Source organism: Canis lupus, chromosome 19, assembly GCF_048164855.1.
Source record: "Canis lupus baileyi chromosome 19, mCanLup2.hap1, whole genome shotgun sequence".
Taxonomy (NCBI): domain Eukaryota; kingdom Metazoa; phylum Chordata; class Mammalia; order Carnivora; family Canidae; genus Canis; species Canis lupus.
In genome coordinates this window covers 48,461,817-48,474,161 of record NC_132856.1, presented here as the reverse complement: position 1 = coordinate 48,474,161, position 12,345 = coordinate 48,461,817, and the positions used below count along the sequence as shown (strand labels likewise).

At 46.0% G+C, this 12,345-nt stretch overlaps 1 protein-coding gene and 1 long non-coding RNA gene across 2 annotated transcripts in view; one reads left to right on the top strand and one right to left on the bottom strand.

The window, feature by feature from the left end:
- Positions 1 to 3,468, bottom strand: part of BRD4 (bromodomain containing 4) — a 93,697-nt gene extending 90,229 nt beyond the window's left edge. The window contains exon 1 of the mRNA XM_072786938.1: positions 3,402 to 3,468. The gene's annotated coding sequence lies outside the window, so the exon portion shown is untranslated. The remainder of the gene's footprint in view (positions 1 to 3,401) is intronic.
- Positions 3,469 to 4,160: 692 nt separating this feature from the next.
- LOC140611349 (uncharacterized) lies at positions 4,161 to 8,132 on the top strand. The gene is made up of 2 exons (XR_012012607.1): positions 4,161 to 4,229; positions 7,890 to 8,132. It is a non-coding gene; the product is annotated as an uncharacterized lncRNA (long non-coding RNA).
- Positions 8,133 to 12,345: the final 4,213 nt, after the last annotated feature.

Sequence of the window (12,345 nt, the reverse complement as noted above, 5' to 3'; positions counted from 1 at the left end):
AAAACCTTGAAAACATACTGAAAGATATCAGATATAAAAAGCTATATATTGCATAATTCCTGAAATACCCAGAAAAGACAAATTTATAGTGACAGAGAATAGACTGGTGGTTGCCAGGCCTTGCGGGGGGCGGGGGGTAGGGGGGGTGGGTACAGAGAGTGGCTATAAAGGGGTTTATTTTTGTATGAATGTGAATGTCCTAACATTGGTTGTGGTGATGACTGCACAACTCTGAATATACTACAAACTACTAAATTATACACTTTAAACTGGGGAACTGCATTGTGTGTGAATTCTATCTTGATAAAACTGTTACTTCTTTAAAGAAGAATATTTGAGGAAACACCTGAGTGGCTCAGTCAGTTAAGTGTCCGTCGGACTTCAGCTCAGGTCATACATGATCTCATGGTTCTGGGATCAAGCCCTGCCATCAGACTCCTTCCTAAGTGGGGAATCTAGTCTACATGTCCCTCCCCTCTCACCTTCACTCATTCTCTCAAATAAAATCTTAAATGTATATATATATTTTATTATTTTAACAGTGTAATGCCCCAAGTTATACACAATTTGTATTCAGTACATATTTAGAAATAGATATGTTAGTAAAGAACAAACTCACCAAAGAAAAGTGACATGCAAATACCTTTTTATCTTCCTTTTGCACATAGTTAAAAGCTCGGGTACTAATCGCTGAAATTGGGCAATCACATACACACGAAACCCGAATATTAAAAAGAAAACGCTCAATGCTAAAAAAAAGTTTTTATTGACAAGATTAGATTCACATTTAGAAGTGCTGCCCATACATGTTTATTACCCACTTCATCTCCCTCTTAAAATACTTTTCCCAGGCCAGTATTGAACCATAGCCCAAACCCACTCACCACATTTCAAACTAAGTGGGAAATGTACAGTAGACAGTGCACAGAAGCAACTGCATGCCACATTGCCAGGACTATAAATAAGTTCATTCCAATTTCTGGACTTTAGCATCCTAGTTAAAATTCACATTACTTGTAAATCACTACGAACCAATTATGTCCCCTCCTAACAATTTAAGGGGAATTATTTGCATTTGGTATTAGGGACATGCCAAATTCCTCCTGTACAATTATCTCTCCAGTTTGTTCACTCAAAGAATATTTAAGGTACTCTTCTGGGATGTAACAATTAAAATAAGCAAAACCAAGCAAACATAATCCTGCCTGCATGGAACTTACATTCCACTAAAACAAACAAGAAAATTAAAATTTTATTTTTTACAAACTCATGACTTATGAATTTAAAATGAACTATCAGCACCTGCAAAGAATCCCATTTTTCACTTTGCAAACAAGCAATCTTTGCTAAACACCAGAAGTTACAAAGACTTATGAAATATTAGTAGCAGTTTCCAATAGCAAACTTTTCTTTCCTTTTTATACACTTCCCAGGAACATGAAGACAAACATGATCTACCAGTTTATTAAGAATCAGAAATGAAATACTTTACAACTGTGACAGATGACAGTGGGTTGTCAAAAGATTTAACAGCCCAGAATCTGTAAATCATTTAAGTACCAAATGGTTTTGCTTTAAATTAAGAACAAGGACTCCAACCTCCTTCCAAATCTGTAAATCTCAAGTCATTCAATAACCTGAATTGTGTAACAGAAAAATATCGCATCCTCCCAACCTCCAAGAACAAAAGTGCAATTTAGTACAAAGATCACAACAACTGGCTCAAAAAGGTAACTTTTGGAAACAAAGTCTAAATTCCTTTAAGCAATTCAATAATTTAGTGGAAATTTTACAAAGTGGCCAATAATTATCTTGCAATTCTTTGGTAATTTTTTTTTTCTACCACCATCCAAGCTAAGGGGAAGCTAGCCATACTGACACTCTAAACAGCCAACCTATCCTTAAAATATAGTCACTTTCAAGTTCCAACTTTTCATTTGTAGGCAGAGCTCCGTATCTTTAACAAATTAGCTGGGGCTGAATTCTATCTAAAAACACACAGGTGGGCTCATCTTCCAGTTAAGACCAAAGTAAAGTGATCTTATTAAGAGATTTACTCCACAGCTTGAGCCCGTAGATACTGTTTTCTACTAAAGACAGAAGTATGGTGGATAACTGGGGAGAAATGCATTTTGTTTCAGGTCATGCTCTTCCTTCTATAGTCAACAGAAACCGTCTGAGAGGTTTATCTTCCCCAGGTTGAAGTTTTGGGGGAAAACCGGTTGGTTATCTATTACACCTTGAAAATAGATAATCCCCATCCAAATTAAACCAAAAAGAATGCTTTATTAAATTACTGGCAAGGTCATAAAACAGATTTTACCATCCAAAGTCTACCTGGTATTGAAAATACATTCATAAATCCTGCCGAGTATCGCTTTCTCTAGCACTTCCAAACTACAAATTCTAAGGACTCACAACTTAAGGAACTTGACAGCCCCATTCATAAAAATATCCCAACCATGATTACAGCACGAAAGAGCCACTGGCTTAGAGGTGCACTGAGACTCGCTCTCTGTAAACACAGACAAGTAGAGCCCTCTCAGAGGGAAGCAAAAACACGTCAATTCTCACAAAACACAAACTCCAAGAGGTCACTTCTTGCATCCAACACACATATAAATGAACCCAAAGACCAGGGCCATAAACCCCACCAGGTTGCAGAAAACATTAAATGAGTAAACAAATTAGAATAACATTTAAAAAAAAAAAAAAAACAACGCGTGGTCTTCAGTAAATGGGAGGTCAGCCACTCAGCGAAAGCACATGACTCATCCACGGGCCTGAATATAAGTATTCACACTGTCCACTACACCAAAGTGGGATTTCCCATTTTCGTCCAAGGCCGGGCCTTGGGGGCAGCTCAGTTGGGTAAAGTTGTGCTGTTTCCGTGGGGAGGGGAGGGAGAAGAGGGGGGTGTCATTTTATTTCGCTGAATCACAACTCCCCCACATCCCCACCCCAAACCACCACCCCGCACAACACCGCGAACAGACGAGGCCGTGGCAAGGACGCCAGCGAGCACCGACCGAGCAAAACAAAGCGCCCGGCGCAGGGCTGCCAGGTTGGGAGTGGGTGGGCAGAGGGGGTCAGATTCGCCCCCACACAGCACCGCTCCCACCCCCGGGAGTGTCTCCGGGCAGGCGTGCGGCGGCAGCCTCCTCCCTCCGCCCGGGGACCAGCCCCAGTCTCCGCAGAGCTCCGGGGACCGCCGGGAAGGCGAGGAAATGGGGGCGGGGGCGCGCTGCCCCAATCCGGGCAGGACGACCCAGGCGCGGGGGGGGGGAGGGGGGCGCGCTAAGCCCAGCCCACGTGAGCGTCTGGGCTGGGGCCGAGCCAGCCCCCGGGACCGCGGTCGGGGACAGCGGCGCCCGCGGCCACCACGCCGGGCCCGGACTTACCGGGGCCGGGCGCGCCGCGAGCCCCGCGGCGGCCGCTTCCTCCTCCTCCTCCTCCTCACTTGACAAAATGGCGGCGGCAGGAAGTGCCGGGCGCCTCGGCCCGCCCCCCGCCCGCCCCCGGCCACCCGCCCCGCCGCGGCGCCCGCGCCCCCCGCCCGCGCCCCCGCCCCGCCGGCCAGCCCAAGCCGGGGAGCGGCGGCGCCAACCGCCGGGCACCCGCGAGCGCCCCGGCCGCTCCGACGCCAACGGCGCAGGCCGCCCCGGCCCGGCGCAAGCGGCACGGCGCGCGGACGCGGGAGGCCCGCAGGCCCGAGCCCGCGTCGCCCCGGCCTCCCCGCCCCCGCGCCGCGCCGATGGCGTAGGTGCTGGCGCACCGGCCCCATTACGCAATGCAGGTTACGCGGGCCGCGCCGCGGGCCCCCGCCGGCCGCCCCGCGCCGCCCGCCGCCCCGAAGGGCACTGGTCCTCACCTGAGACGCTAGGCCGCACGCCACCCCCGCCGGCCGCCGGCCGCCGCCGCCGCCCCCTCCTCTCCGGGCTGCCTGCGCGGCGCCGGGGCCCGCCCGCCGCGCCCGCCGCTCCGCCGCGCTCACAGGCCCCGCTCGCCTGCGGGCACTGCCGGCAGCCGCCGCCGCCGCAGCCACCGCTTCGGCTCCTCGGCTGCGGGAGAGCAGAACAAACAGCCCTGCCGCCGCCGCCGCCGCCGCCGCCAGCGCACTGACGTCACCGCGTACGCTGCGCGCGCGGCCCCGCGCAGCCGCCCGGCGTGCGCGCCCCGCGACCGCGCCCGGCGCCTGGGAGCTGCGGAGAGCTGCTCGCCGGCGCGAGGTGAGTGGGGGAAGCCCTGGGCGACGGAGAGCTCGCCGAGACCTGGCCGGCCCAGGTGGGGGTGCCTGCGGACGGCGGGGCGTGACCCTGCGGGCCACGGGAGGGGCCGGAGGGGAGACGTTCCGGCGGGAGGCTGGGACGGGGGGGAGCGTCCAGGATTTAAGAAGGGTCCGCTGATGAGACCCGCAGCGAGAGGGAGGAAGGCGACGAGCGACGGCAGAGGCGAGCCCCCCAGGTGGGCAGGTGGCGGGCTGCTGCGGGAGGCGGGGACGCTTCGGCCGGCGAGCTGCGCTGGGGCGCCTGGCGGGGGCGGGGGCGGGGGCGGCGGGGCGCCGGGCCGCGGCGGCGTGGGAGTCAGCCCGCCTGCTGCTGGGAGGCGGGGGCTGCAGGTGCTGGGCCACGAGTCCGCGAGACACGGCCGGGGCCGGCGGGGGGGCGGGGGGCGTTAAGGCTCAGGTCGCTGGCAGTTTATTTTTTATTTTTTTAGACATTTCATTTATTTATTCACGAGAGACACAGAAACCCAGGCAGAGGGAGAAGCAGGCTCCACGCAGGGAGCCCGTCGTGGGACTCGATCCCGGGTCTCCAGGATCAGGCCCCGGGCTGAAGGCGGCGCTAAACCGCTGAGCCACCCGGCCTGCCCCTCGCTTGCAGTTTAAAATGATGATTCTGGGCGCCTGGCTGGGTCAGGGGGGGAAGACCTCGTGACTCTGGATCGCAGGGTCGTGGGTTCGAGCCCTGTGTTGAGCCGAGAGCTTACTTTAAAAAAAAAATTTTTTTTTAATTAAAAAAGGATTCCGTTAGATGTTTCAAACGGGGAAACAAAATTTTATTTTCCTTTTCACTCTTATCTTCACTCTTTTAGCACTTTTTTTTTTTTTTTTTGCTTTAAAGATTTGGAGCAGCCCGGGTGGCTCGGCGGTTTAGCGCCGCCTTCAGCCCAGGGCCTGATCCTGGAGTCCCGGGATCGAGTCCCACGTCGGGCTCCCTACATGGAGCCTGCTTCTCCCTCTGCCTGTGTCTCTGCCTCTCTCTCTGTCTCTCTCTCTCTCTCTGTGTGTGTGTGTCTCTCTCTCAGGAATAAATAAATAAAATCTTAGAAAAAAAAAAAAAAGAATGTGACCTCACTTAAAAATGAGCTTTATGGGGATGCCTGGGTGGCTCAGCGGTTGAGTTCTTCTTTCGGCTCAGGGTCTAATCCTGGAGTCCCGGGATTGAGTCCCACGTCGGGCTCCCTGCATGGAGCCTGCTTCTCCCTCTGCCTGTGTCTCTGCCTCTCTCTCTGTGTCTCTCATGAATAAATAAATAAAATATTTTTTAAAACAAAGATTTTATTTATTTTGAGAGCGAGCGAGAGAACATGAGCAGGAGGAGGCGTGCAGAGAAATGGAGAAGGAGAATCCCAAGCTGATGCCCCACCCAGCCCAGAGCCTCCATGCAGGGCTCTATCTCACAACCCTAAGACGAAATCAGAAGTCCCGTTCTCAACCACCAGAGCCACCCAAAACCCCCACTTTTAGTACTTTTAGCCCCATCTTTTAGAAATCACAAATTCTGTTCCTCTAAAAAGTCTAGGTTATTTTAAAAAGTCCCCAATGGCCCCTTCTTCCAAAATATATCACTACACTCGGATAGTAGTCAAATAGTTCTGTCTGTATCATGGTATTTGCTCAGGCTTGAAAGGCAATCATAAATCACTGATGGGTCCTGGGCAAAGTAAAGACTTAAGTTTATCTGTTATTTTAGCAAAGCATAACAAGTGCGAGACATAAAGGAAGTGATTGTAATTGGTTCATTAATCAATTTCCTTCTAATTATGTATTACAGAATATTGGGATTTCTGAATATCTTCTGGTTTCTTATTTTGCATACTCAGCAATTTGTGGAAGATGATCAGAAATGGAAAAAGAATAGAAAAGTACACAGGGCTGGGATCCCTGGGTGGCGCAGAGGTTTGGCGCCTGCCTTTGGCCCAGGGCGCGATCCTGGAGACCCGGGATCGAATCCCACGTCAGGCTCCCGGTGCATGGAGCCTGCTTCTCCCTCTGCCTGTGTCTCTGCCTCTCTCTCTCTCTCTCTGTGTGACTGTCATAAATAAATAAAAAAAATATTATTAAAAAAAAAAAGTACACAGGGCTATGTAAATATGGAATAACAATTTTTTTCTTTTTTAAGAAAACCAGAATGTATCCATTTTAAGTTGTCCTTCCCATGTTTGTCTTGTATTATATACTTAATTTATTGTTGTAGCTGATAATATTTTTGGAAGTAATTTGGAGCTGCCAGGTTGCAAGTTGTTTTACTTGAATCACATTTCATTTAAACAAAACTAACATCCAGCTTGATTTACTGGCCCCAAGTGCAGGGCTTTCAGCTATTACTAGAAGTCAAATCCAACCTGAAGAGAATATGCAAAAAAAAAAAAAAAAAAAGAGAATATGCAGACTGTAAAGGCAGTTCCAAAAGCTGTTTCCAAAAATCTTTTAGGACAACAATGTCCTGTTCTTCTTGTCTTCCGTAGTGCAGACCCTAACTCCTTACAGCTGAAACTCAGAAAATGTTTATCCCATTGAATCAGTTTAATAAAAAGTCTTGTCTTTTTATTGTTTTTGTTTTAAAGATTTTAATTATTTATTCATGAGAGACACAGAAAGAGGCAGAGACACAGGCAGAGGGAGAAGCAGGCTCCCTGCAGGGAGCCCCACATGGGACTCCATCCCAGGTCTCCAGGACCACCGCTGAGCCACCTGGGCTGCCCAAGTTTTTTTGTTTTTTTGTTTTTTTTTTTAAAGATTTTATTTATTTATTCATGAGAGACACGGAGAGAGAGAGAGAGAGGCAGAGACACAGGCAGAGGGAGAAGCAGGCTCCACACAGGGAGCCCGATGTGGGACTCGATCCCGGGACTCCAGGATCACACCCCCGGGCAAAGGCAGGCGCCAAACCACTGAGCCACCCAGGGATTCCAGTTTTGTTTTTTTAATGATTCACATAATCTCTCTCTCTCTTCTTATTACTGTATTTGCAATACTAAAAATCAGAAGAGATCAATAAAAATTTGTTTTAATATTTTATTTATTTATTTATTCATGAGAGAGAGAGAGAGAGAGAGAGAGAGAGAGGCAGAGACATAGGCAGAGGGAGAAGCAGGCTCCCTGCAGGGAGCCCTATGTGGGACTCGATCCCAGGACTGCAGGATCACTCCCTGGGCAGGCGCTAAACCGCTGAGCCACCCGGGCTGCCCAAAGATGTCAGGGACCCAGGGATCCCCCGAGATCAATAAAAATATTAAGGAATGAGACATAAGTACATACTAATTTTCTGAATGGCTTTAAATATGCGTTATTTGGGGGATCCCTGGGTGGCTCAGCACTTTATGTCTGTCTTTGGCCCAGGGCCTGATCCTGGAGTCCAGGGATCGAGTTCCTCATCCGGCTCCTTGCATGGAGCCTGCTTCTCCCTCTGCCTGTCTGTCTGTCTGTCTGTCTGTCTCTCTCTCCCTGCCCCCTGTCTCTCATGAATAAATAAAATATTAAAAACAAATAAATAAAGATGCATTACTCATTGTAAATAATACATGAAACCATTCTAACTGAACAATACAAAAGAATACAGAGGTAAAATAAAGTATCCCTCTTATCTCTTCCCCTCTCTTCCCAGAGTAACCAATGATGTCACTTCAATGTGTTTTAGACCTATGCCGTCTGGTAGGACCACACGTGGCTACTGAGTGCTTGAAATGTAGCTGGCCCAAATTGAGATGTGCTGTAAGTGTAAAATACACATTACATTTCAAAGATTTAATAGGAAAAAATGTAAAATATCGTATTTTTTTTTGTATTGATCACATGTTGAAATAATGTTTTGTATATTGGGTTAAATAAAATATATTATTAAATTTAATTTTGCCTGTTTTTTTCTTTTTAATGTAGACTACTAGAAAATATAAAATCACATATACAGCTTGCAACATATTTCTATCGAACAGTACTGGTCTGGATTTTTTTTAATTGTTTTATTTATTTTTTTATTATTTTTTAAAGATTTTATTTATTTATTCTTCAGAGACACGCACAGAGAGAGAGGCAGAGACATAGGCAGAGGGGGAAGCAGGCTCCATACAGTAAGCCTGATGTGGGACTCAATCCCGGGTCTCCAGGATCATATCCCTGGCTGCAGGCGGCGCTAAACCGCTGCACCACTGGGGCTGCCCTGGATTTTTTTTTTTTTTTTTTAATTTATGACAACATTTTATTTTATTTTTTACCTAAGCTCTATGGCCAACATGGGGCTTAAACTCAACCCCAAGATCAAGAGTTGTAATGCTCTACCAACTGAGCCAGCCAAAGGTCTCTTGGTCCTTTTTTTTTTTTTTTTTTTTTAAGTATAGTTGACACAAAATGTTATATTAGTTTCAGGTGTACAACATAATGATTCCACAACTCTATACACTGTCTAGACTTTTCTATGCATCAATATGTATCCATAGAAATAGTTGTTATAAAACAAAAGGAATCATTCTGTGCTTGTTAATTTGTAGCATTCTTTTTTTCATTTAATACATCTTAGAAGAGGGCAGGTGGCAACCCGGGTGGCTCAGCGGTTTAGCGCCTGCCTTCAGCCCAGGGTGTGATCCTGGAGTCCCAGGATCAAGTCTCACCACCGGCTCCCTGTGTGGAGCCTGCTTCTCCTTCTGCCTGTGTCTCTGCCTCTTTCTCTCTCCCTGTGTCTCTCATGAGTAAATAAATAAAATCTTAAAAAAAATACATCTTAGAAGGCATTCTACATGAGCTCTGCTAGTAGGAAGATGATAACTCCAAATGACATACAGTATGTTATCTGGTAGGAGTAGATCATAATTTACTTAACCATTCCCCTATATTGAACATTTAATACATTTCTAGTTTTTCCATCATTAATAGTATTACAATGGACAGCCTATACATTTACCATTTTCCTTTCATACTTGTCAGCATTTTTCCAGGTTAAAAACATCTGGGGCACCTGGCTGGCTCAGTGGGTGAAGCATGCAACTCTTAATCTCAGGATTGTGGGCTCACACACACATGGGGGGTAGAGATCACTTTTTTAAAAATCTTTTTAAAAATTAGTGTTTTCAGGGATCCCTGGGTGGCGCAGCGGTTTGGCGCCTGCCTTTGGCCCAGGGCGCGATCCTGGAGACCCGGGATCGAATCCCACATCGGGCTCCTGGTGCATGGAGCCTGCTTCTCCCTCTACCTGTGTCTCTGCGCCTCTCTCTCTCTCTCTGTGAGACTATCATAAATAAATAAAAATTAAAAAAATTAAAAAAAAAATTAGTGTTTTCGGGAATCCCTGGGTGGCGCAGCGGTTTGGCGCCTGCCTTTGGCCCAGGGCGCGATTCTGGAGACCCGGGATCGAATCCCACATCGGGCTCCCGGTGCATGGAGCCTGCTTCTCCCTCTGCCTATGTCTCTGTCTCTCTCTCTCTCTGTGACTATCATAAATAAATAAAAAATTTTTAAAAATTTAAAAAAAATAAAAATTAGTGTTTTCTTAAAAGCAAAGATAAATTTATAAAAGATGAGTTTTGGAAAAGCTGGAGGTGTTTGATTTGTTATGGCCTGAATCCATGCTCACTTTGGTTTTTTTTAAAAGATTTTATTTGTATATATTTACTTAAAATTTTTAAAAATTTTATTTATTAATGAGAGACACAGAAGCAGAGACCTAGGCAGAGGGAGAAGCAGGCTCCTCGCAGGAGCCTGATGCAGGACTCGATCCCGGATTCCAGGATCACGACCTGAGCTGAAGGCAGCCACCCAACCGCTGAGCAACCCAGGTGTCCCCCCCCCCCCCGAAAAAAAAATCATTAAAAAAATAAATAAAATGATTGAATCAAATGATGAGCAGTAGATGAGCACTCCCACTACTATTCTTTGACCTCCAGATTCCTTCTGGAGCAGTTTTATTCTATGTGCAACATCTGCATTTTCTTTCCACTTTCAAACTTTTCTTTAATCACTTTTTTTTTTTTTTAATTGCAATTATATGGCTCTTCACACTAGGTCTTCCAGTATCATTATTTTGAGTGATAGTGAATGTTTGTTAAGCGCTCCAAAACCAAAAAACACAGCAAAATAAAAATGAACATAATAGCAGAGACTAAAAATTACCCTTAGGACTATCCTGCACCTGTTTGTGGCTGCCAGAATTGCAGTATTCTACTCTGAAGCTTATTTTTGTTTCCAACTAGTTTATGAGTTAAAACCTGGCAAGCATAATGGTGCATGTCATTACACATTTGTCATAACTCAGAACAGGGGCTCCTGTGTAGCTCAGTTGGTTAAGCATCTGCCTTGGGCTCAGATCGTGATCCCAGGGTCCCGGAATTGAACCCCACATGAGGCTCCATGCTCAGCTCCCTGCTTCTTCTCCCTCTGCCCCACCCGTGCTCACTCTCTCAAATAAATAAATAAAATCTTAAAAAACCAACCCATAGAATATAAAACACAAAGAGTGAGCCCTAACATAAACTATAGGCTTTAGTTAATAATCACATATCCATGTTGGCTTATCAACTGTAACAAATGTACTGCACTATGCATACTAATAATGGGGGAAGTGGATAGGGGAAGTAAGGGAGTATATGGGAACTCTGTACTTTCCACTCAATTTAAACATAAATCTAAAACTGCTAAAAACAAAAGAATTAACAAAAAATGCAAGCAGGATAGCTTCTTATTATGGTAAGGAAGTTTCCATTTTCTACATTTGAGAGTCTAGAGCAGGGATCAGCAAACTAATGCCTGTGGGACAAATCTAGACTGCTCTCTGTATATGTACAGTCTTCCAGCAAAGAGTGGTATATATGGCATAAATAATTTATCACATATTCATATAATACATATATATTTATATATAAATAATAATTAATATAAATAAATATATACAGGGGCACCTGGGTGGCTCAGTGGTTGAGCATCTGCCTCCGGCTCAGGTTGTAATCCCAGGGTCCTGGGACCGAGTCCCGCAACAGGCTCCTGCAAGGAGCCTGCTTCTCCCTCTGCCTGTGTCTCTGCCCCACTCTCTCTCTCTCTCTCTCTCATGAATAAATAAATAAATCTTAAAAAAAAAAGATTTTTTTTTTTTGGTTCAGTCATTTAGAAAACAGTTTAGCCTTATCTGGTGAAGTTGAAGCTGTGCATACTCTGGTCCACTAGTTCCAGTCCCTTGGAAACTTGCTGATCTGCTGAAGAAGGTTTGGAACAGCTCTGCTCAGAAGATCCCACCCTGAAGACAAGCCAAATGTTCCCCCACAGCAAGATGGATGGATTGTGTATATATATATATATATATATATATATATATATATATATATGAAATATTATACATAATATAATGAAAATGAACTAACCACAACCACATGGGACAACATGGATGAATTTTGCAAACTGTGGAATCAAAGAAGCAAGGCCTATGAGCATATATGACGATTCCATTGCTATGTTGATTTTTAAAACAGAAATAGACTGAAGTTTTTAGGGAAATGAAACAATAAAAACCATCACCAGTGGTTGCCTGAGAGGGTGACCAGGAAGGGATGAGGGGGTGGGTGGGCAGGGCTACTATTTTAATGTGGTTCAAGGGCAGCCCAGGTGGCTTAAGGATTTAGGGCCGCCTTCAGTCCAGGGCCTGATTCTGGAGTTCCAGGAATGAGTCCCACATCGGGCTCCCTGTGTGGAGCCTGCTTCTCCCTCTGCCTGTGTCTCTGCCTCTCTCTCATGAATAAATAAATAAAGTCTTTAAAAAAAATTAATGTGATTCAAAACAAAACAAAAAAACAGCATATCTGGGCAGCCCTGGTGGCTCAGCAGTTTAGCACCGCCTTCAGCCCAGGGCGTGATCCTGGAGACCTGGGATCAAGTCTCACATCGGGCTCCCTGCATGGAGCCTGCTTCTCCCTCTGCCTGTGTCTCTGCCTCTCTCTCTGTGTCTCATGAATAAATAAATAAAATCTTTAAAAAAAAAAAAAAACAGCATATCTACTTTTTTTTTTTTTTTTAATAAACTAGGGCCAACATGGGGCTTGAACTCAAAACCCTGAGATCATGACCTGAGCTGAAACCAAGAGTCA